Source organism: Melospiza georgiana, chromosome 13, assembly GCF_028018845.1.
Source record: "Melospiza georgiana isolate bMelGeo1 chromosome 13, bMelGeo1.pri, whole genome shotgun sequence".
Taxonomy (NCBI): Eukaryota; Metazoa; Chordata; class Aves; order Passeriformes; family Passerellidae; genus Melospiza; species Melospiza georgiana.
Genome location: NC_080442.1, coordinates 13445296 through 13471608, shown reverse-complemented (window position 1 = coordinate 13471608; position 26313 = coordinate 13445296). Strand labels below are relative to the sequence as shown.

The following is a 26313-nucleotide window of genomic DNA, read 5'->3' as shown; positions in this document are numbered from 1 at the left end:
AGACCGTGGCTCGAGCGTGCAGACAGCACAAGCAGGCAGCTGGAAGGCAGCACAAGGCAGGGAAAGCTGTGCTGGTGGGGGCTGCTGGACCACAACCAAGTCCCTTTCTAGAAGCAGCTATCAAGTCTCTGCAGAAGTAGTGGAATGGAGCCACTTTTCATCCTACCTCTCAAGGAAATCATCGCTGCTGTTACGCAGACACAATTATGTCTCCAGAGCCTTTTAACTGCAGCTCTTTAGAGATGAGTGGGTTGATAGAAATCTATTCACAGGACTGACATCGCTTGGCTGGGTAAGGACACTGCCACTGAGTCAGTGGCTGGGGAGGGATCACAAAATAAGGCTGGTGATGGGGGAAGTCCTAGGCAATGCCAAGGCAGCATCTCCTGGGGGAGCTGCCTCTAGTCCCTTGACTACAAAGGCAAGGCCAACTTCTCATTTTATTCTTCTAGAACTTTCTTTCAAGCAAAAACAAAGTAATAATATTGGAAAGCTCCTTTCCTTTGGTTCATGTACTCCCCCTCTGGAGGGGCTATCACTAGGAGATGGATGGCTGCACGTGCATGTCACAGGCAGCAGGGCCATGCAGAGCAACATAAGGCTGTCTCTTCCCCATCACCCTGGCTCTCCAGGTAGCCCTAAACAATGCCAGACTTTGAGCACATGGCAAATGAGAGCTTGGCCATCGGTGTCTCGGTCACCTTGCCAAATCTGAGTCTGGAGCAGAGGGTTGCAGGAAGCTCTTACTGTGGGACCCTTGAACTGCATTGCAGAGCCCTCTCTGAGCCTGACAGAGAGGCCGGGGGCTGCTTTATCATATCCACCATCTGCTTGTTTGCTTTGCCATCCTCTGCTCCTCCTGGCTACGCTCACAGACTCCTACCTGTTCTCCAAAAGCTTTGCTGGGTCTCAGTAAACAAACCACAGGCAGGGACAAAAATAGGGAGGGGAAAGGCAGGGAAGGGGGGGAAGAGAATAAAAATTTAATTAAAGGCACTTTTGCTTCAGGGCCTCAGAAAATTTACAAATTCATAAATCACTTAGTAAATGCCCTGAGCGGTTGCTATGCCAGGCTGCCTACCAGTCCCACCAGGAGGGCCATAAAGCACGAGCACAGAGCTCGGCAGCTCCCTCCTTCCACCTCCACCCTGCAACATCAGGCAACCTTGAGCAGCTTGTCAAGCCCGTGACAAGTGTTTCTGCAGCCAGGAGCAATCAATCTGCAGCCCCATTAGCAGCGGTGCGGGGAGCTGCTCGTTTCACCGGCAGCTGCGGTACAACGAGAGGCCGGAGAATGGTGGGAAGTGGGGGGACAAAAGTCATGGCAAAGTGGGAGTAGAAGACCCTCAGGATATATTGCTGGAAACGCAGAGTTCTTCAAAAGCATGTTTTCCAATGTGAATAGGCAAAGAAGCAGCACAAACCAAGAGGTGGGTGCAGAGGGATTCCTGCTGGCCACTACCTGAGGGCATTACAGAGAAAACCCAACTTCTGGTAATTCCCAAATAAATCAACCCAGCCTTTTCTCCCACATTTGGGAGGAATCTTCACCAGGGGTTTCACACATGCTGTCCAGCCCCAACGTTCTTCTCACAAGGCTACATAGATAGAGAGCATCCTCTGGCAAACAGAGGCGAGAGCGAGCCGCATCCCCGCGCTCCTCCTTCGGCACGCGGCGAGAACAGACTGAACGTCCAGCACCCGGGGGTGGTGCACAGCTCTGCTATATTTAACACAGCTCTCAGCACAGTCTCTGCTAGTGTGATGAACCAACACATCTTTGCCAGCAGCCTATCAGAGGAAGGCTTGGAATGACAGAATCGGGAGTATTTTTCACCCTTTACTCAGAACTTTGAAGGTGGGAGTGGAGTCTTTTCTCAGAAGTGTGGTCAAGTCTCAGCCCTCCCTGCTAACAAAGCAGATGATTGGTAAAATGTTAACAAAACCTTGCTGGCTTTCCTTCAAGATGGGCATCAGTGGCTGAAATGGAAAGGTTATCGCACAGGAAGAGACTGGGACATAAATTCATTTGCCAAACTATATAATTGTCTAAATTGCAGCCAGAAATATAACATACAGGTTAAGAGAAGCTTTCAGAATCACTCAATCTACCACAGGCTATACTTTGAGCTGTATCAGCTATTGACCCATCTAGTAACACCTATTTTCCAAGAGACTGAGTCAAGTGGGATAGACCAGTGCTGGTAATACCAGGAATCTGGGACAGATAAAGGGTCATTCTGGCAGAAAGGTGAAGGCAGAACTGATTTTAAGATGCATCACCCACACCAACCTTTGCCATTTCTAAAGATAGGCTGAACACCCAAATCTTTCTAGGAAACTGCAGGAATCTCACGTCTCCGTTTAACCAACTACAGAGCTTTTGCTTCAGGTAATGAGTAGAAGAACAAGAGTTGAAAACCGAGGCAGGAATGTCTAATGGGAAATGCTGGGAGCCAGCCAATCCTCCAGATCTCCCTAGCCAAACTTTCCAAATCATGGTTTGAAACACTCAGGACAAAAATAGAATACTTGAAAAAAATTCTCAGCACCCTGCAAAGGAAGGGTGTCAACAGTTCACTCTGAGGTTTTGCTTTGTGTTTTTAGATCATCTGCTCAAGGATGAAACCCTGCCAGGCAGAGGAGGCAGCACAGCCAATGCCATGGCATCCATGAATACCGGGGCACTGGAGGGGCACAGACAGCCACTGGGGCTGGTCCAACCACAGCCCAGCTCCCTTTGTCCTGCTGGAACAGGAACCACAGGAGCTCAACCAGGGGCAGGTCTGAGTCGGGCTGTTTTCATAGGTTCATTTTCATTATTTGATTAACCTCTTTTTTCCAAGGCTGCTCTCCAACTTCAAGATGCAATGTTTGGAAAGCTGCAGAGTATGGAGACTAGCAAACAAGTTTTCACAGGAAAAAGGAGCAGATCACCAATGCAAATGACGCCTCTGGCAGGAACACAGGTGAAAGGGACAAGGAGTTCAGAGCCAGGGTCCTGGCCATATAACTGATGTGTCTCCTGTTGTGCAGGAGCATCCTGATAACATCCATGTCTATGGGCTGGTTGTGCATCCATCTGCCTACACAGTTATTTACAGTACCAAAGTATGTATTCTTTTATTTATCTAAGCAGCCTCTCACTTCTTCTATTTCTCTTTCTGCAAAGCTATAATATTTACCTCTACTTTAGGACAATAGAGCTGGTTTTTATTCCACAAAATTCCCAAAGTAGAGCAGTTTCCAGGGGACATGGCTCCCCTCTCCCACGTCCTCACTGCAGCTCAGGGTGGTGGGGTGGGATGGGGATGGAGAGGGGACATGTGCCCACAGGGTGGCAGTGGCTGTGGCAAGGTGGGCAGGCAGGACTCGTCCCTGTGTGCGTGAGGATGTCTGTGACAGCAGGCAGGGCTCAGGCTCAGAAGTGTGGAATATGCTGCCACAGGGTATTTCTTTTTCAGTGTAAGCTGGGATGGCAGCTAACCCAGCTTTCTCCTTCTACCTGCCTAGTCCAATCTCTCTCTTTCCACAGCGCTCTGTACACACAGGAATGCACAAACCTGGCAGTGCTCTGTTCTCACTCACACTCAGATGACTCTGCTGGGGATGACCATGCCTGGCACCTCTCAAGGTTGAGCCCCTGTTTTTCCCTGCAGGCAAGCTCACACCTCCTATCATCACCCCTTATATCACCATTTCTCCAGTGGGCAGCAAGGGCAGATCTTTCAGGAGTCAGCAGCAAAGACCAGCCCCCTCACCAGCATAAGCAATGAGCACACTCCAAACCCACAGACAAGGGAGGTGGTGCTCAGCTCTGCATCCCCCCCCACTCCTCTATTTGTGGCAATACCTTCTGCTTTATCCTTCTCCATTTTCCCCTTGAAGAGTGGAAAAAAAATGCAAATAGGAGCTTATAAATTATCAATTCTTGATTGATTTTGCTGAGAAAAGCACATAAAACAATCACACAACAGAGGAGAAGAATAATTTAGCATTTCAAGTGGGGAATGGTGATGTTGCTGAGACAGCTCTATGCAGGCAGAGCACTCTCAAGCCACCCAGCAGGATCTCCCCACTCCAGCCTCCTCCTCCTGTCCTTTGAAAGCACACAAACAAAGCCATAACCTTGTCTAGATGATGCCTCAAAACACAGAAATCTGTATTTCCATTAGCAGGACGATGCCCTTCCAAGACAGTTACCTGAGAGTACACACACATGAATGCAGCTCCCTGCACACAGGCTTTCATCAAAAAGATCCTGTGGTTTGACAGTCCAGGATGGAGCCACAGCCTGCAAAATTACTGCCAGCAGAGCAAGACTTATGCATGAAAGACTACAGTTTCAGCCCCAGAAACTGGATGCTCTCAGGCAGAGCTATTAAGAACAAGTCCCTGTAATCAGTCTGCATCAACAACTTGCCACTGCAGAGGGTTTGTGCAATTGCTGTCCTCCTGTTCCTGCTTAGTTGCACAATAGCAGATATTTTAGAGCTCTTTGCACCCTGTGAAGTCTTTAAAAAAATGTTGTCTCAAGTGTTGGCTGCTCCAGAGTTTCTCCAACATCTCATGAAAACTTTCTTCCCCGAGTCTGTGTGGGAAGTCAGAATCCTTCCCCAAAACTGGGGTGGTAGCAGCGCCCCAGAGTCTGCCAAAAGGCTGCACAAGTAATGCTTCAACTGCTCCATCCAGACTACAGCTGACACCATATAATGCTCCTCAGCCACCCAAGCAGCATTTAGCTTCTGTCCATGGAATTAGTACAACATTGCAGCTCAAAGGCTTTCCAGGGCAGCTCCTGAAATCACACAGGGATTACCTGCAAGTCAGAGGCATGAAGGAGCAAAACCAACCACTGCACTCCACACCACTCAAAAAGCTGGTACCTGGGGACTGAGACTCTCCAGTGCCAGAGGCTCTACCAGTGCAGACTTCAGCAAAAGTCAGCTGTGCCTGGAAGCAATGATTTAATGGAGAGGAGGGAGCAGGAGGCCAACACACCCACCAAAGGCTCTGCTGTAGCTCAAGGAGCTCAATGGGTGCTCAAAGTTCCTGTTGCACCTTCTGCTCATAAACCACATTTTCTTGAGTTCCTCTCAAATGTCAGCAACACCTGGAGCAGTGCAAAACACTGCAATGAAAGAGCTTGGGCTAAACATGCACTACCCAAAAATGTTGCCTGTGTCCTAAACTGTACAGCTACAACAGTTGGGCTTTGATGCATTTGAGTTGGTTTTTGTTTTTTTTTTCAATACATTCACTTCTTCTCATCTCTTCTGTTCCCTTTTGGCCACAGAAGCCCACTGTGCTAAACATATGAGTCCAGTACCTGGAATCTGCATGTAATGGAAAAATATTTATCTGGCAGTAAAGACTGTATGTGTCTACCTCAGAACCAAATTTCAAATCATCTGGGGTCTTGGCAAGAGTTTGGTTCTGAAGAAAAGAACATTTTGCACACTGTCTAAACTTGACTTACTTCCCTCCTTGCCTTTTACACAGAGTGATTTTATTTTTGATCACATAGGGGGGAAATATACATACATTATTTAGAAATAAATAAGGAAGATGCTGAAAGAGGTGATGGCTTGTGGATGGGAAATTATATTCCTTCACAGCTGCAGTGATGATCTGATTAGGATCCAATCCCTTCACATCCCTCATGTGCTAAGTCATCTCTTCAGAGGTGAAGTCACCAGAGGGTGAGGGATGGAGGGAGGGGGGTGTGCAGAGGGAGGCTCTGCACAATCTGATACCAAAAGAATTGTGCAATTGCCCTCTGGTCACCTTACAAAATGAGAAATTTCCTTGGGCACTGAAGCACTTTTTCTGCAGATTTTTGCAGCAGCGTTGTTTAAAACTACAGATTCATTGCTCAACAACCATTTACGTGCGTATTTGGATCCTCTGCATGAGCTAGAAATTCATCCATCCTTTTTGGTCTGTTCTTTCCCTTCTCTCCCAGACTTACCACCTTCCTTACAAGTCTGCCTTTCAGCTCTCTCTTGCTGCTGTTTCCAAGCTGCGTAGGAAATCACAAAAGTGTGCCAGCGCTGCTCCACCAAGCCTTATTCCAGCTGCCTCTGGCTAGATTTTCAGCATATAGTAAGAACAGCCTTTTTTTTTTCCCTTTTTCCCCTTTTCAGAAGTTAATTTCCTCTGATCCAGACAGCATTCTTAGCCCAGACAATCCACTGGGGAGCTCCCCACCATTAGCTGCCCTCCTGAGAACACAATCCCCCCTCCTCATGCATCTGGGAGCATCTCTGATCCACAGACAGGGTTCAAGGCTGGTATTGCTGCTGGGATGCACAATCCCTTCACCACTACCAAAATAAATTCTGGGTTTTCTCCCCCTTCCCTCTTACTTTCATGCTGAGTTTTTTGGGTTTTTTTTTTTTTTTTTTTTGCAGCCAAGGAAATAGAGCCCTAAAGACGATACAAGGACACGGAAAGTAGAGCAAAGGAGATCAAAGATTCCAATTTACTCTCCCCCATCCCTTGTAGGAATTGAAGATCAGCTGGCAGTAAAGCTTTAATAGAAGCATTAAAAGGCAAATAAAGGGAATTTTTTTACAATGAACAATGTGACAAGCATACAAAAAGTCGCACATGCAGGACTCTGCCTGTTGCCATCCAAAAGGAGATTTCTGCAGATTTTAGACACAAGGACAATCGTTGTCCAGGCCATGATAGCACCTCCAGTATCTGGAAAATGGGGAGCTTTGGGGGGGCTGTAGGTGCCCTTTGCTTAAACTCCAAATGGATGACAAGGGGGATAGGGAAGCTGGAATTCAGACCAATTCAGGCCTCCTAATCCACCACCACTTGCATTTACTCACACAGGGGACTTTCCAGGCCAGAAAACTCAACCTTGCCCAGCTCCCATGCTGCCCAGGATGCAGGCAATCAGGACAACTCCATCCCCTTCCTCACCCCATCCCAGCAGGAATATCATCACACCAGTTCAAAGAGAGTCAAATAAGATCATTAACCTGTTCCTGCAATTCAGGAACGGGGACATGGCACCAAAGGGAGCCCCAGGCTGGGCTGCAGACTTACACAAGCTGAAGCAGCAGAGCACAGCTGTAATTTGTCATATGCCACCTATCATACAGCTCACACAGCCAAAATGAGTATTTTTTAGAGGCAGTGACATAGAGTAAAACAATCTCAGGCCCAAGTGACTTCATGGCCAAAGATTATGGGGTGCACGGAAATAACCTTGGAGGGCTGTGCTTAAAGCAGCTCTGACATGAGAATAGATTCTCTCTGTGCAGTCTCCTTCATCAGAGTCCTTTGGTTCCAGCAGACCCAAAGACAGACTCAAGCATCATGACTTTGGCAAGACACCAGGGAGCACAGGGCAGCACAAGGCAGCAAAGGCTGCAGACTAGGAACGCCCTCGGCCCCAAAAGCCTGTTTTTGTTTTCCATCAACACAGAAATAAATCATTCCCTGTCCCTCTATGCACACACACACACACCATCTTTATTTTTATTTCTTTTTTTTGCACTTGCTGGTTCAAACTCAGCCAAATTCATTAGTCTAGGTCACGTTTATGGATGACACATGCTGTACAGCCATGAAACAAAAAGCAAGCTTGGCTCTTGGGTGCAAAATATTCTCCCTGTGTCCATTGCAGCTGAGGTCACAAGAACAACAAGTTCACTAGAACTTAGCTGGTGCATGCTACAGCTTTGTTTCCAACCACAAAACATTCCTCAAAAACAATGTCCAAGAAAGTGCTGTTGCTCTTTAAGCATTATGTTTCCCAGGGGTAAATGTTGGGTTATTGAGAGTGGGGAAGATGGGGAAAAGCTTTTGTTCCTGTTTGGGGATTCATTTGGCTGCATTTCTTTCCTCATGATAAGTTATGTTTTTACTTCTATTTTATTAAAGCATCTAGACACCTTTGGGAATTGATGCCCAGGACTAGAAAAAAAAATGTAAAATGAAATTAAAAATCCCCAGCAGGATCAGGATTGCTGCCTTCTGCCTGTGGATTGTTCAGACTCAAGCCAAGGCTCAGCCTGATCGTGCCTCTCTCTCTCTGACCCCATTGCCTCCCCCTGCAACACCAAAAATCCACAAATTGGTGTCCTCACTAACCCCTCACCCCTCTCCTCTGAGCTGCTGGCTCCTGCCATCCCCAGCCTTTCTCTGCCCTATGCCACAAGTCTGGGTGGTGAGACAGCACAAACCCTGATGGCCAGCACAGTGTCTTGTGTTCTAACCCACATCAAAAGCTGCTTCATGAGTTCAGACGCTCCTTTTAATGAGGAGACGAGGGGAAAAAAAAAAAAAACACCTCCTCTCCTGCTGCTGAGCACAGCTGAGCACAGCTCCCTCCTCCTGCCCCTTCTGCAAATTGCTGGGATATTGTCACTAATTATCAGGCTCAACAAGTGAAATTGTGCAATTTGCTACAGACACGCTGCAGAGCTGCTGAGAAGAGTGGGGCTGGGGGCAGAGGGGAGCCCGTGGGGCAGGGGGCCATGGGGCAGCTCCTGGCACGGGCAGGGGTCCTGCTGGCAGCACTGTTGTGTTTGCGTTTCGGAGTGTTTGCTTTTTATTTTTTTCCCTCGCTTGATGTTTACTTCAAGCATTGCACTCTGAGGGCTTATAAAGAGGATTAAGTGGTGAGGAGGTCTCGCAGAGTTAGGAGGAATTAATCAAGCGGTAATCAGGAAGGAAATTAATCTGAAGAGTTAATTAATCAGCCGAGGCAGGGAGACTGCAGCCAGTTGTCCCTATCGCACCTTGCAGGTTTTGCTGTTCCGTGCAGCTGCAGGGAAGGGAGAAGGCAGCCCAGGGCTGGGTGGCTGCTCAGCCACCCCTCCACACTCTCTAAGGGGAAAAGAAAAGCCCAACGGGCCCAGGAGGTTTCCACACCCACGTCCCCCCATGCAGGGACCTCAGTGAGGACATCTCCACCCGTGTGACATGTGGTGAGCACTTGTCATCCTCCCCCTCTGCCCCCAGACCAACTAAAACCTTTCCAAAGGCTGCAGCATCCATTTCAGAGACTCCTCCATGCTCCAAAGAGGCAAGAGACTATTTCCTTTGGAAAAGGGACCTAGATATACAGCCCCCAGGTTTTTGATTGCTTAATTGATTCTGTATACCCCATGTTTTCCTTCCAGCATCCTAAATAGTCCTTTTAGTTCTTCATTGTTCAACTCTTCTAAATATGCACCGCTGGGGATTGCTTCCCTTCAATCTGGCCTAGCTGCATTTTATATATTTAGTTTTTCTTTTTCCTAATTTTTTTTTTTTTTTACACAATACATTCCCTGCAGAACCTTAATCATTTTAGTTGCTCTTCTCTGAATTCCTTCCAAAAGGCGTCAGGCAGAGCGTTTTGCAAATTTGTTCTTGTCCCTTCCGGGCTGCATTTTGACTAATGCCTGTTTCCCTTGTGATGAGGCATACCCCACGCAGGCTGCCTGATCAGGGATGCTCAACCTTCATCACAGCCTGAAGCACTTGGGGGAGCAGAACTCCCCAACTCGCAGGGGCTGCAGCACGATGCATCTCTGAACTCAAAAAAACCCAGGCCGGTTAACAAAGACATCTGAAATCTCATTAATTTCACCGCTATTATTACTATTATTAGATTATTTTTATGCACTGAGCAGGCATTTTAATTGCCTGGATGTGGATAGGAGTTTCTATTGTGTGTTTTATGGACTGCAAGCAAAGGTTCATCCCTACGTGCTGCCTACAACTACAGGAGGTACTGAGCCCAGGGTGCCCCAAAACAGCTCAAAGCAGCTCCAAAACAGCTCAAAGCAGCCCCAAAATAGCCCAAAGTCCTTTCTTCAGAGGGCAGCAGGGCCCATCCCTCCATGTGGTCACCCCACGATCACTGAGGTTCAGGATGTGACAGAATCATTGCAACAGACCATCAGCATTAAACATAATATTAGATGTACAACCTTCTTTCACCTAAACTGTGTCAAAATAAAAGGGAAAAAGCTGCATTTCACAGAAAGGGCCTGTGGGACTGAGAGGTGAGGAACCACAGGTGGGACCTGGGGCATGCAGAGGTGAGGGGTGACTGGAGAGAGCCCAGCTGCACTGAGGATGATAGGTGAGGTTATAACTGGCCACAAACAATGGTTTTCATCAGCAGAAGGCCCCAAAAATGGCTAAAGCAGCCTCAGCAGAAACCACACCCACTCCACAGCTTCATTAGCCACTAGAGCCATTAAAAGATTCATTTTTGTCATCCCATTCCCTTCACATCAGTTTTACTCCCAAGGAAGACTGGGAAAGGCTACCTGCTCTCCTCACACAAAAAGTTCCCACATCACTCAAGGCTGTCTCTCCCTCTAAACCATGAACTTGTCTCTTTTTAATTTTTATATAATGACTATTTGCACACATCCTCCACAACAAAAACTGACCTCAAAAAATAAAGCTGAAAATGCAAAAAAAAAAAAAAAAAAATCGCTGTTCTTGCCTAAAACAAAGTGCCACAGAGTTTGGAGGGAATGGTGAGATGCCCCTGACTCATGCACATTGCCCCAGAGAAGCAGCTCCCCACAGATCATTTTGTACAGGGAAAATCCTGCTCTTTTCTCACCTCTCCCACACTGCCTGTCTGTAAACAGCTGGACTCATTTCATTATAACTCACTTCTACTGTGACTGCTGATTATAAAAGATTGATTTTAATAATTTATAGCCTTGCCAGCGCCACAGCACTCTGGCCACCAACAGGCACCCAAAAAGGTTCTGATCTGGAAATCTCTCCATTCAGAGCCAGATACCTCAGTAATCAATATGGTACCCCAAGAGCTGAGAGAAAAAGGGATGCTGCTGCTCCTCTCCACACTAATAATGGCAAAAAGAGAGCAAATTAGCAAATAGCAGCTCCTTCCTTTGAAAGAATTAAGATCTAATCCCTGAGAGGGGTGCCACTGTGCATTGACTTTAAGGGATGCAATGCTTTTTATTCTGGCTTTTTGGGTGGCAGTTTAAAGAAGAAGGCATTAAGGCCTTCTTTAGTATCTAAACCTACTGCAGAGGGACCCCAAAGCATCACCTGGGTCCCACAGAGAGATGTATGGGTAAAACAAAATAAACCTAAAGAATAAGCACCGTGCACCTACAAGCAAATATGTAAGCTTGATATAAATATGCTCAGATAAATGCACACCCTCTCAGATGATGTTATCAAATACATTACTCTCCCAAATCCCTGCGGAGCAGTAGACCATCTCCAAGGTCATATTAGCATGGAGGTAATGTAATTCCATTACCCAGCCTCCTTTTCCCTCTTGTAGTTTTCTCTGTTGATGTTTGCTCTCTTAATTTTAAACACCAGTCGTATATCTTATAGCCCAGCCTGGGACCATTTTGCTCAAGTGGTAGTAAACACATGGCTTAATTCAGTCATTCTCCAGGAAAAAAAAAAAAAAAGAGAAAAAAAGGGGAGTTTTCCTGCATGAAATCCCCACGTCCACCATGAGATGATCAAGGCAGAGCATGCTGAAAGCTGCCGTAACTAACTCGGGCTCAGGGAACAACCAGAACACACAGGGTGGCATCAGAGAATCCACACATGCTGCTCTTGTCAGGAGAAAAACATCCAAGGGGCCGCAACTCAGCTGCCAACATGTGCTGTGTGAGCCTCCCAGAGCAGGGATGCAGCTCAGAGCTCACACTGAAGGGTGATGGGCAATTCCCCAAAGGGTGAGGAGAATTCTCCTGTCTGAAAGCTGGACCAAGGGCCTGACAGCAGGGTAAACAGGGCAGGAGGGGAGAGCAGCCAGCAAGGCAAGCTCCAAACAGAGAGAGGATGGAGGAGAGTGCAAGCAGGAGCCAGCACAGCCACTCTGCCCCATGAGCAATAGTGTTCCACACAAGCCCTCTGCCACCTTCTGCAGGGAGTTTGTCCTTCACAGCAGAGAGCTGGACCCTTGGGGTGACAGCACACAAAACCTCTTGGAAACCTGGCTCCACTTCTCCAGTCCACACCCTGAATTCCCCCTTGCTGGACACCATCCTTCTCTCTATGTGCCAAAGCCTCTCCTAACCCATCCACAAATCTTCCTGAGGTTCAGGCCATTGCTCTTTGTCTATTCATCTTCTGAAAACGTCTCTAATCTCTCATTTCTACCTTTTATTGCCTGCAGAAGGCTCTGATAATGTAACCTCCTTCACACCTCATCTCTTCTAGCTGACACCATAACAAAGAAGTTTAATAATAACAATCTCCAACAAAGGGAACAGTTAAGGAGCACAGGAAGCACTTTTCTCCAGCAGACACCAGAGATCTGCCAGGAACATCCACCTCCGAAGACATTTAGACCTCTTCCAAAGCTCCCATGTTCCACTCTGTGGCAAGCCTGTGCTGATTGAAGGCCATGCAGGAGGTCAACGGATGCAGGAGGTCAGCACTCACACCTGCCCTTCACAGGAGATGCTCAGGACAGCATTTCAGGATGCTTTTGCCCTCAGTATGCTCCATCTTTGGGTCTCCCAGCCTTTTACTATGTCTAATGGATGGTCCTGAGGCTCATTCTGCTACCAGAGGTGAGAGAGCCACAGCTCCAAAAGCTTCTGCATCCGCATAATGAGGAGCCCACCCCTCCTGGGTGGCTGTAGAGGGAGTCTGCAGTGATTCCTCTTGTTAAGCCTCTGCAACATCAAACTGATGAACTGTCCAAGGCAGAATTTTTAGCAGAGGATAAATAAAAATCCAGCCATGCTATTTTAACAGTCTACAAGGCATCATTTCTACCTGGCTGACCCCTAGCCCCTTGCCTGCTCTGGATGGCTCATTGGTCTGCTGGCCGCAGCAGGGAGCCTGTCTCAGTCCCAGTCTTCTCATCAAGACCAGGCAAACTTACCCACTGAGTTACTGTGAGCAAAGCCCTTTTTCTCCAACGAAACACTTTATTAAGTACCATCTCCTGTTCCCATCATACCCACCCCAGCACTCGTTAGACATTAAACCCAGGATTGACGAAGGATGTTAGAGGAATTTCGGTAGGATTTGTCTATTAATTCCCTTTGCTACTTTTTAAACTCCTATGCTTAGAAAAATGCTGGCACATATGTACTTCTCAACAGGTGGCCAGTAATGAAATTATCTGCCAGCTGCTTTCTCAGTAAAGCTCAGCTAATCTGGTAAGAGGAGCACCCCCAACAAAAAAAAGAAAAATAACAGCACCACTGAGATGGCAAATCTCAGAGCTGCTGTCACAGCTGATGGAGGCTGGAACACGGGTGAATCCTTGGGTGCTCACTCCTCCAGAAGTGCACACACAGCATCTCCCCACCTCCCAGCCCACATCTCCCATGTCTGAGGCAGAAGGAAAGGCAGAGCCACAGCAAAAGCCTGATCTGTGCATTTGTGATACGCCCCAGAAACAGGGATAAACAACCTCAGACAGATGAGAACTTGCAGTTTCTTTATCTTCCAGGAGCCAATATTTACTAGAAACATTTCCCTCAGCCTACAGCTTCTAGGAAATTACAGCTGAAGATTTTTCTTGGTACCACAATGTGTTTGACCCCCTGCTCTTCAACAGCTGCAGCTCGAGGCATGAGCACAGAGCACGCAGTACTTCTGCTCACTCAAAACACATGCAGGATGTGCTGAACTATTTCCAGCCTCTAAATGTGTAAGTTCAAATTCAAATCTTCTAACTGTGATAATTCAGAGAGGTACTGAGAGGGTTTTGTTGAATTTGATCTGACTGTGATGGAGACATGAGGTTAATAACTGTGGGCTTCCGCACACAGTTCCCCCTGCTCTGAACTAGCATGTTTGTGTATTTTGCATTTGCTCTACACCTTCTTAATCAAGACAGTCATATATACCTTCTCAATAATTTAACCTGACAGAACTGTATTGGTCTGTGCATCAAACAAACCTCTTTATCAAGACAAGATCTTTCAGTAAAACTTGCAAGGACTGCAGCCACATCCGTGGGTAAGGCATCTCCCATAGCTACTGTCTTACCAGACCAATAAAAGAAATTAAAATTCAACCACCAACCTTCCATCTCCCACACCACTAACCAAAATGGGAAACACTTGCTGCTCCCTCCTCTCCCCAGCCTCCTCCTGCCTTCCCCATTCACACCCCAAAAAAAGCCAGAAGCACTGCTTTCCCTCCTCCTCCACTGATCAAGACATGCCAGCGTGCTTAGGAAATCATTAGTGCAAATTACAGCCGGGATTATTTATCCTTACAGAGCCTGCCAAATGGCAAATGGGAGCTCCAGCCACTCCTGGGCTCTGAAGCTCCACGTAGACAAATAGGCACTCACCACCAGCTATTAACAGCTTCATAAAGCCCCTCCTCACCTGCATCTCCCCCCTCCATGCCTGTGGGAGAAGAGAGAGGAGTTTCCTCCTTCTCTCTCTGCTTCGGTGAGGGTGACATGAAGCATTTGTCCAATAAGAGCCTGGACTGCTGCATTGCCTCTCCCTCCTCCATCCACACACTCATTTCTTCTGCCTGGAACTTCCCTGCACCTCTGCATTCACAGTGCACTGCAGACACTGACGGTGCAAGGGCCATAAAACCTCCAGAATTCGCGTGCCATAGGAGAGTTCAGAGGTCCTGGAGCACGCAGAGCCTTGTGTGCACATGCCAGTTTAGCACTGACTTCTGACAGTAAAATACTTGGAAATGGCTCTTGGGAAGAGCACTCAAGGGCTGAGTTCAAACCTTAAGGTTCTCCACTAAGAGATGTTAGAGGATCCTGAATTTGCACAAAAGCCTGCTGGTTTTGGAAACCACAAGTTTTGTTTTTTGTAAAAACAAAAAAGAAATTTAAGGGTAAAACCTGATCCAGGGGTAGTGTATACATTTCTGCCACTGGTTAGAAAAACCAGGATTCATCCTTAAGGCACAGGTTCAGACAGCATGCTGCCTCCCTGCCTGCATCCAGGAAGGTTTCCAAAGGCAGGTATCAAAGCAGAGCTGCACAGCAACCAGGAATTTGAACTAATGTGCCTTTTGCAGGAGAGCTTACACAGCTTTCTGCAAGCTGTCTAATAGCAGGTAAATAAATGCCAGGCTTTGCCTCAATGAAATAACAAAGTCAGGTATTAAAAAAAGAGAGGCACCTGGCAGGCATTCAAAGGCCCAGTAGCACATCCTAGTAAAATACACAATCAACAAAATTTAATAGCACCTCTCTCCTCTTTTAGCAGGAAAGCAGAACTTCATTCCTGTCTGGCAGATTAACACAGAGCCTGCCCCTGAGGCTGGTCCCAAAACCCTCACCTGAGACTGGCAGAGCCCTTTGCTGGATCACCCAGAACCCAACACAGATTCCAGCTGCTCCACTGGGATGCACTGAGGAGAAAGTGACTTTTTTTGGTGCAACCTGATCACAGTGGCTTCAGCAGAACTTAAATCAATGCCTTTACCTATACGTATCAAAAGGTAGAAAAAGTGCCTTGCTTTACCCTTACAAGTCCAGCTTTAACATGCCAGAGTGGAGCACTGTGCTCTGCTGATGAGGGGTTTTGGCACATGCTGACATCCCATTAACTCCAATAGCACCTTAACAGACAGCAGCAGCCAAGAGGCATTACTTGAAATCTTTAAGCAGACAGAATAAGCCCAAATTGCTCCTAAATACACCAGCAGCATAGTGAATTTAGATAAAAAACAAACATGCTGAAGACAATATGTTTTGTTATTAAGAATTAAATAACAATATATAAAAAAGAGGAAGAAATAGCTAAAATCCAGCTGCCCTGCAGCAGGAGGGTGGAATGGGATTTCTGCAGACATTCAGAAGTAAAAGGCTGTATCTAATTTCAATTTCTATCACAATTCCTTAGATCAAGGGAGATTGAGAACAAACAGGATATAGAAGAATTAATACTCCTTAAATATAATTAAAGCATAAACCAAAATAAAATAATTAAAACAGAGAGAAAGGAAATTAAATAATTGTTAAAACAGCTAAGAAAATTATTACTGGAAAATTCAACAATATTTACTCTCTTTGTCCCACACAGAGGAATAGACTTTAGCAAGATACTCTGAAAAACACTCAGCAGCCCAAAAGGCATGAAGTCTCATTTCCAAACCCTGCAGCCAATTTAATTCCAGGCTGAGGAACTTGTCAAGAAGGCAGAAGCTCTCTAAATCTGTAAAGACTTTTCTCTTTATATACACATATATGCATAAAACTTGTATTTGTTATCCTGCCTGGTGTGAAGAATAAATTAATAAACCTAACTTTAAATTTATAGTGAAAAATCAAAGGAAAAAAATGTTTAAGAGGCTAAGTGATAGTGGAATCAAGAGGATGAAGCAGTTGGTCTATAAAAACAAATCATGCTGAACTACCTTCAATGCCTTATTTTCCCCTGATTGAATTACAAAATTAGTCAATGAAGACTGTAATATATTTGATAATGTCTCAGAGAAAAACTTTCTTGAAAAATTAATTCAAACTGGCTGGGATATGAGCACTTTCACAGTAATACAACAGTAAATTTGATTTACAGTGCTCTTCCCCGCCAGAGCCAGTCTGGGTGGCATAACTATGGCAGAGCTTTAAGCCAGTCTACATGGCAATATGTGTCTGTTTAAGGGATGAGGTGGGACCACCATAATTTCTGAAGCCACTATTGGTATGAGGCTCAGTGGCTGAGCAGAGCTGGTTCATTCCCACCAGCTCAGCTGCCTTCTCCTAATTCAAGAGGCACCAAAAGCACAAAGTCCCAGGGGCAATGCATCCCTCAGCCAGCAAACACAGACAGAAGTAAGAAAACAAAGATGTAAACTTCAAAAACATTAAATAAAAAGTTTTGGTGGCAAATCACCAATTTACTGAGAGGCAGAAACCTGGAAAACAGGTTAATGTCAGATGGGCTGGTGGTGACCACAGGCTGCTAACAGATTATGAGCCTGCAGGGGAGAGCACAGAGGGACCAAGCTCTGCACAGGGAGGAGCTGTCCCCATCCAGCACTGGGGGACCAAACCTGGGGTAATCCTCAGCTCTTTTGGGTGCAGGGACAGGAGACTCCCACACACCAGGGAGCTTTAGCAAAAGGCAATAACAAAGAAATGTGATGGTGGTGATGGAAGGACTAGGCTGGGATAAAGGAGGGCTTGCACCCATGCCCTTGCTTAGCACTGCAGGAACAGCCAGCTGCAACAGCCCCAGGGATGAACAGCCAGGGGGATGGAGTGCAGAAGCATGTCCTGAGTTAACTTAAATAAACAGAGTGAGCAGTTCTCTGGCAGCAAGCTGCCCTGCCCCTGGCCCTGCCCCAGAGCACCTTTGGTGGCCAGCAGAGAGACTCTGCACAGCACACATCCTCCTGACAGGGCTCAGCAGCCAGACTCCCACCAGCAGCAGGAGTGTCTGCCCTGCCCATCCAGAGTTCCTTGCTCAGGCCTGCTGCAGCATCCCACTCCTATGTGCACAGGGATGGTCATGGGAATGTACCCAAAAACCAAATGAAAAATTGTCAGAGAAATTAAGAAATCAATAAGAAAAAATATTGATCCTAGACCATTGTTACCTCAAAATTATAGGGTTTTTTTTTTCTTCATACCATTACTACAGCCACTTTGGATAAAGACATGCTTTGCTATTTGCATGGACTATGCACCTGCTGACTGGGGAAAACTTGGCTGTTTTGCTCTTTCCAAAGCAGTGGAAGAACAGGAGCCCATAGGTCAGACTCATGGCATCCCTGAACACCAGGAGAGGGTGCCAAGAGGCTCCTGAGCAAGAGGTGAGGAGATCTGGCCAGCATCTCCTGCACTGCTGCACAGCCTGGGAGAAGGAGAGGCAGAAAGTGGCCCATCAGATTGAGCATCTCCAGGTCTGATTCCCATCTCTCCTCTGCATGGTGAGAAAGGTGTCTCAGCCCCAGGGCAGCAGTGTCTTTACCTGCCTCCCCAGGTGCCAGCTCCACTCAGTGTGATGATTATTAAGCCCTGCCAACAGATATGAAACCAATGGACACAGGTCCACAGGCAAGCGCTTCACAAGCCGCCCTGCTCGCAGGTTTTCATTATCCAGCTGGAAAATTGGGGATGTCACAAGAGTTCTCAGAGCACCAGGATGAAATTGCCTTGTCAGCAACAAAAAGGCCAGTTCAGGCTCCTGCAGGAGGAGGAGGAGGACAGAGATGGGCCAGGGAGCCCCTCGGGCACTGCCCACCCTGGAGCACTGTGGCACCAACATCTCAGCTCCTGCCCTGTGAATTGTACTGTGAAGAAAAAACAGAGTGAAGGAAAACAATGTTCTTCCTCTCACACTAATTCACAGCCTCTTGTCTCACTTTTGACTGTGTGAGGCTGGGAAGAGCTTATGGTTTGCTGGGGGGGGGATGAAGCATGGGCCGGCATGGAGAGAAGATGGAGGTTCTTGCAGGTTGTTCACACAGAATGAGAAGTCAAAGAGCTTTTAATCCAAAATCCAAGCAGACACATCCTTTTTCTCTGCTGTATCTGTACATTTTTTCACCCTCTGCAGTTTTTGAAGTTGTGCATTACTTTAGTTTGAGTGACATCGAAGGCAGATGTGGCAAAACCACCCACCCAGAGACTGCTCCTAAACAGGCATCTGATCCAGCATGGCTTTCTCACATTTCTGGTAGGGAAAACCCCTTGCTGGTCACAAAGTCAGGCCTTTCAGCAAGATCCAGGGGCAGCCAGCAGAGCCACACAACCTCCCCAACACCAAGGTGCATGTGGTGCTGGGCTGAAGCGTGAGCATCCTCATGTGAAACAGTCCTTTCTACCCTCCCAGAAGAGGCTGGTAACTCCTGTGGGTGCAGGACCAGAGTAAAGCTTTTCTGGAGCTCCAGGTTCCAGCAGATACAGGGTGAGGGGCTGTGAGACACAGAAAATGCCCAGCTCCAAGCCCTTCTCCTGCCACAAGGCTGAGAGCAGAGGGGAGATCCTGCAACACAGCCTGGGTGTGGAGCAGAGCACATTGACAGCTGATGACGAGGCTGGGATGAGTTTTCTGGGGTGTACTGGGCATCATTCTCAGCTTGCTGCCCCTCAATCACCCTGACAGCAGCTGTGCATCATACACTGAATCCAAAGAAAGACCTGTGGCCAGTTTGGGAGACATCCTGACTTCCTTCCCTTAACCATAGGACAGGTTCAGAATAACTGACTATCCCTCTATTCTACTGCATTATCCAAGGCCATGGCTTAAATTGAAGACCACTGTCCCAAAAAGAAGCTGGATTACAACCCTCGCTCCTCAGACACAAAATATGAGCCTCCAAATGTGATTTATTTCTCCTGTGCACAAAATACTACCCAGCTGCTTTTGTGTACAGGCATTATCTTCTGGTCCATTGATTTTTAATAGCATGGTTGTAGATTGAAATTAGATGCCTGAGCATCCAGCTTCCATCAACAAATGCTAAATACTGGTGCTGCTGATGGAGGTTTTTGGAACTGTCCTGGACATTGATAGGCTCTCTATTGCACCCAAAGAAATAGAACTTGGAGATGGAACAAGCCCATTAGATCATCAGATGCTCCAGTGCTCTCTACAATTTGCTTCCCCAGTGCTTTTACCAGTCAAAGCTTGAGCAGCCCAGGTGACAGCTCTTATCTATTCCCTTGGGAGTTTATTCCACTGCCTCTAAATTTCTAGGCATTCCTTCAAGCACATTCATCCCAGGTTCAAAACCATGCAGCATTTTTCTTTTTCTTCTCTCCATTTGCCTTCACAGCTGCCCAAGGTTTCCCTCACCAATCCTGCATTTGCATCACAGTCACCTGTCCCTTGACAAAGTGCAGAGCTCTCCTGCTCCAGGGCTTAAGGACAGAGTGACAGATCTCTGCATCCCTGGCCAAATACCACATAAATGAACAACAGTCCTGCAGCAAGTCGTGAGGAGGAAGAGGTGATAAACTCAACAGAGACATCCTCCCAGAGGACCATTTATCAGCATTAGCAGCTGCAAAATCTTTTTCAAAGAATAGCTGGACAAGTGCAGTACAAACCGCAACTAAAATATTAATTAAAGTCCTTTGGTCTTTCCAACACTGCCCTGCACCTTATTAAAGGCACATCAAAGTTTGCATTCCTTTGTCTGGTCCTTGGCTGCCTGCAGAGGACAAGTTTTGTGAAGTTGGTGGGTCTTCATCAGATTTAGTTCTATTGGTTAAAAAAAATATATTATCCTGCACAGCACTACAAGGAGCAGCATCCCCAACACTGCCAATTTATCATGCTTTGCTGGTAGAAAAACCAATACTCTGAGACTGGAAAAGGGACATTTCAATTTAAAAAAATGCATTAAAAAATAAACGCCATTCTCTTTCCAGCACCTCAGCTGATGCAGGATCACAGGTAAGATAAGGGTCACTCATGCAGCTTTTAGCACCACAATGTGAGAAGTTTTTGACAAAATCTGGGAAGAGACCCTGCTGGTCTCCTGGGCACACACCAGCCCTGCCATGGGGTTCCTCAGGGTGAGTGGTGCACCCAGGGTCGAGCATCCAGCCAGGGAATGGAGCAAACACAGACACCCTGAATGAGGGAATCATGCACAGGGAGGAGCAGCCTGCAGGGATATGCTGTGAAGCAGGCTTGGGGTTTCTTGGGTCACCTGAACACCACTGATTTTTTTTTTTTTTTTTCTGCTTTCAGCAGTGGCCTAAAAAAAGACACCTGGGTTTTGTAACAGCAACCCAAATAAATAATGGCTGGTCAGTGCACTTTGCATTTCCTTTATAAATAACCTATCGATACTTCTGGGAGTGGGAAAATGCTTTATTTCTAGATCTAAATGAATCCTGACTTTTTCTCCTGCAGGGTCACTCAATGCACCTGTCCAGCCAAGGGTGGCTCCCTGCCCCTTCAGACAGCACCAAGGAACAGTGTGACCTTCCAAACCTTCACCTGAACGGAGGGGCAAGGGGTGCAAGAATTTAACTGCTGGAGTGAGAGGGATCTGCCTTTGCCAAGAGGAGAAGGAGAAGCCTGTCACAGGCACAGCAGCTCAGGGGACAGGTGGGATCTCTCAAATGTTTGCCACAGAACTCAGGGCTTCATAGCAGCTGTCCCTTGCTGCCACCATACAGTTACAGGCTGCATGGCACAGCAGAGGGGAGACACCTCCCATAAAACCACTAAAGCAGGAAAAGATCTCTAAGATCATTAAGTCCATACATTCACCTAACACTGTCAGTTCTACCACTTTATGTGTCCCTAAGTGCCATGTTGCTTTAATGATTAAATTTAATTTAACGAAGCGTTTAAAAAATCCATGTTTTTTTCATGCTTCCAGGGACAGATTTCACCCTTTCTTTGAGTAGACACTTCCAATGCACGACCACCCCATCAGTGAAGAAATTGTTTCTAAAATCCAATCTAAACCTCCCATAGTGCAGCTTGAGGCCTTGTTCTCTTGACCTGTTACCTGGGAGAAGAAACTGACGCTGACCCCCACCAGTCTACAACTTACTTTCAGCCAGTCATAGAAAGCAATATTCAGCAGCTCAAAGAGCTTTATGCTTTATCACCTTGAAGGCATTAAATAAATAAACATAAAAATAGCACAGCTTGCACTGCAGCAGAGCATAAGCAGGTATTTATAGAAGGAAGCCCCAGTGAAACCACATGCCCTTTCAATCCACTTCCCAGGCAAATAAACCCAAGTAATATTGAGGAGTGGAAGTATATCAAGGGTATTTGCAAACAAACTGAAGGATACCAGCAAGGAGAACCCCTGCATTCCATCAGTCCCATGCAGCTGCTCTGCTCGGATGTTTCAGGGGGACTCAGCACATCTCACACCCAGCTCAAGGAACACAGCAGCAATGGGTTCCCAATTCCAGCCCACTGCTCTGGAGAGCCATACAGCCCCAAAACCCTGGAATTAGCTGTGGCTGCTGATGTATGGCTGTTTCTCTCCTGTGGCTGTGCCACACTAATAGCGCTTTGCTCTTTCTTCCTGCTCCCACTAGATGCCAGGATCCCAGGAGGAAGGAATGAAAGGACCCTGATCACAGATTTCTCCTGAGCAGCAAACCCTTGATGTGCAGGCTCTCCAAGCTGCAGAGGGTTTGTCCATGCCTATACAACAAATAATCAGGGGAGAAAAAAAAATTAATAAAATCAGTGTATGAGTACAGCCAGGCTTGGCCAAGGCAACATGGGACAGAATTAAGCCTCATCTGAAAGACAGATCATGGCTCTGATATATATATATATAAATAATACTCTCTCTCTATATATATATAATAAAATATATATAATAAATATAAAATACATATATAATATATATAAAATATATATTATATTTTTATGTGTAGATAGATAGATAGATAGATAGATAGATAGATAGATAGATAGATAGATTTCCCCCCTTTGAACCTGTAGCAATAATTGCAACATAATGAAAGAGGAAAAAGAAAAAAGAAAAAAAACTAAAAAATAAATTAAAAATCTAAATCAACAAAAGTAAAAAGCCAAGCACCCAAGATATCTTTACAGGAGCAGCTCCTCCTGAATTAGAACTCTGGAATTGTTCTGCAATCAACTCAGCGGACAGTAACCATCTGTTTATGGAAAAAAATGTTAATGGCCCCCAATCATAATCAAATAGGCAACTGCTTTAAGTACCTTTTAACTAACACTAAATTACAATGGAATGGCTCTGCAAGTATTTCTGACATCCACATGCACATCAGCAGTGCCAGCACTTTGATCAGGGCTATTAGAGCAAATATCAAATAAACTGATAGCAATGGGATTCCTGAAACATTACAGAAAGCGTGGGCAGTATTTGTTTACTGTTCATTCGGTTCTCCCCCACCTCCTTGCTGTTTCTGTTTATTCTGAAAGAAAACACATATATGCATGTGCACACACGTGCACACCACCCACCGCAGCAGGCCCTGTGAAAGCCTGATCCCCGTGGTTTTCTGTCCAAGGCTGAGCTTCCATGTGAACTCTCCAATGTCCAGAAAGCCTTGAGGTGTTTTTATCTGCAGGACATCACCTGAGCTGTCATTCTATTAAGTTCCCTTAATTCCATGGTCCCTGTAAAGGCGTCTGTAAGTCCTGCTCCCTCTCCTCTGGGTGGAACTGGCCAGCACACACAGAAGCTGCAGCACAGAAAGGGGAAATGCAGGAAGGCAGAGCTGTGCACACACACTTGAGTGTGAGCAGAGAGGAGCAGGATCACACGCCTTATTTCTTTAGGAAATCAGATTAAAAACCAATTGAGTCTTTGCCAGCTGTAACCAAGTCTGAACCATCAGCTGGCACTGACTCCACTCGAGGAAGAAAACCTTGTTTGGACAATGGAAGTAGTTTTTAATCTCAGAGCCTGGAAAACAGTTAATCTCAGCAGAACTACAAGTGCTCTTGTCTCTAGACTTTCTCTAGCACCTTTCTCTGCATATCTCAGCTAACTCCATTTGGTTTTTATTGAAGTTGTGCAGCACCAGGGATACATCACAGATATGCATGAGTACACGTCCTTCATCCCCAGGCAGTTGCAAATGTAACAGAAAACAACTAAAAGGGGAATATATTTTAGTCCATCAACCAAAGTATTTACAGTCTCCATCACTGTGCCATCCAAACATTCTATGTGCCCCAGATCTTTTCTGTGCCATTATTATTCTTTCACAAAATTTAATTTTTCTTAGTCCTGGGACTTGCATGTGGCTTTTATATTATACTACAAAATTTCATTTCCTGTCATCTGCTGAGATTAAACTTGGATTGGAAGACGCTGTTTACAAGGGTTGTAGTGACAAGGCTGACCCCAGGAGGTGAGGTGTAAAGCTCTCCCCCTTTGGGTGGGCACTCAGGGAACATGGGACACTGGCCCCAGAGTTGGAGCAAGTAGCAACTGAGAGGAGGATATCAAGCTCCTTGTTCCCATGTGGTCTACCCCATCCCAAAAAAAAACATCCCCTTAGGACACAGAGTAAACCAAAGGAATTACAAATTTCAACGTATGGTTGGTAAGACTCTTTTCTTTTTCCCACATTAATACAGGGCTTTAAAAAGCATCCCAGCCCCTCCTCTGTATACAACACCCTTCAGCAAGTGGCTGCATTTCTGCAACTTCAACGAGCCTCAGTTTTAACATTCACATCTCCCAGTGGTTTTCGCTCCAGTGCCTCTCTGTTGCTCACTTTCCACACACAAAAAAGGAGCTTTGTTTGCCACTTCCCTGCCGCCTCCACCGCCCCAGCTCCAGCGAGCTCCCAGCTCCCCCCAGCTGCCTCAGCCCACCCCTGTTCCCTCCCAGCCAGAGCAGCCAGAAAGGGGCTCTGACCTCGCCATGGTAATGAATGCCCTCTCTGGAGGGAGCAGGGATGGCCCAGAGCCAGGCTGGGCGAGCCCAGCTGAGGAGCACAGCGCGTCAGAGCCGCTCTCAAAGGAGCTTTTGTTGGTGCCAGAGCGCCAGCCCAGCGAGGCACGCTCAGCTCTGCAGGCTTCCCACCCTGGATCAGCAACAGGCTCTACTGCAGTGCTCCAAGGGTGTGCCACCAGCCAGAAGAAGACAAAAGTGGGCAAACCATCCCCTCAGAGTCCTCTCCCAGCACACTCATCCCTCAAGCAACATCATCTTTCTTTCCACAAAGGCAGTTGGGGTGTTGGACGCTTGGTTCTAAGGTTGGTGGGCAATCCATCGGGCTGGCCCAGGGAGCCTTCCAAACTCAACGTGACATCCAGCTTTGTCAGTCCACGCTTACCTCTCTCGAGGAAATAAACCATCTGCTCAGCACTTGGAGAAGCAGAAGGAAAAAGATGTACTCAGAAAGACTCATGAGGTGCTTTAGGTAACATGTCCAACACGAGCACACAATGTTCTGCATCTGACAAAATCAACAGGAAAAACCTGCTCCTGCAGGCCTGCCAAGCTGGGATTTCAACAACAAGTGGCAATATATCAGCTGGCAACAAACAGCTCCTGAATCAGGGATGCACTTGCCCAAAAAGATTCAGGGTTTGGATTTTTTTTTTTTCCTTAGTAAATGATAACACACTGGGTGCCACAAAGAATGTCTCCTGCCCAAGAGTTAACTGAGCAGATTTTGGGCAGTGTGAGTAGGCTATGGTGCTGCCTATGACAATTGTGACTCAATCTCACTGGTTTTGAAGATGTATTTATCTTCTGTTAACTCCATTTCTCCAAGCAAAGCAAATAAGACTTGTAGAAAATTTACAGAGTTTTGGTTTCATATCAGAATTGGAAGAAACACAGCATGAGGAGGAAAGCAGACTTTTCTAGCTAAGTAATTTTGCCTCCATTAAACTTCACACACAAAAGCTCATTATGGCACCCCCCTCTTGTTTCTGGGAATGCAGAATATCCACTGACATACTTATCCAAACACCTCTAAACACATACACACATCTGTTCACCAAGACTTGTTACTCACATTAGGCTCACTTCACTCCCCTTTGATTCTTCCACTGGAGTCAGATGTTGCTTTTCCTTTTCATATTTATATCTCAAAGCTCCATCAGTGGCACATGCCCAAGCACTTCCAAAGTGTTCTGACAAATCCCTCCAGAAAGCACATAACATCATCCCAGTTTTACAGATGGGGAAATTAGAGCAGAGGCAGAGGTTAAGACAGCTAATTGCCTATGGCCACTAAGTGAGTCAGTAGAAGAGCTGGGAATTGATCCCAGGAACCATGTCTTCCATTCCTCTACTCCACCCACCAGTCAGTACACTCCACCAGATGGTTCTTATCATTGGACATATGGACTAAATATTCCTAAGTTGGTGTAGAAGATTCACTGTTTAATTAAATGTCCTGTCCTCTATCTCCATAGGATGCATAGAAGAAACTCCAGCCAGAATCCCATCTGGACCCACTCAGGAAATGTCTACGTGAAGAAAACAAAGCCCTAGGCAAGTGCAGGGAACATTCCCACACCTATCAACCTGCCCTGAAGCAGAGACCACAGCAAGGCCAGGAGACAGGCAGTGATTCTGGAGCCTTAGGAGAAGCTCATGTTTGTCAAAGCCTGGCTTCAAACAGTGCATGCATGAGCCCCCAGTCAGGCTGGGAACTACTTTGTCAGGTGAAGGCTTTTCCTTCAGCCTTCACCAGGCACCACCAACCCTGTCCAGCTGGAGATACCAGCAGAGTCACAAAAAGCAGATGGCACACAATTATCTGCTCCTGGCATTGGCTCTGTCTCACCACAGAGCTGGTGTCCCTAGGACAGAGACCAGTTCTGTCTGGCAAACATCAAATGCCTTCCCACTTCGCAGTCAGTATCAGTGACACTTGAAATAAATTTCTAAAGTCATTATTCATGACAAAGAGGAGAAAACCTTTCATCAGAGAGC

General features: G+C 46.4%; 1 protein-coding gene across 3 annotated transcripts in view; it reads right to left on the bottom strand.

The window, feature by feature from the left end:
* Positions 1 to 26313, bottom strand: part of NTRK3 (neurotrophic receptor tyrosine kinase 3) — a 218343-nt gene that overhangs the window by 120385 nt on the left and 71645 nt on the right. The window lies entirely within an intron of this gene.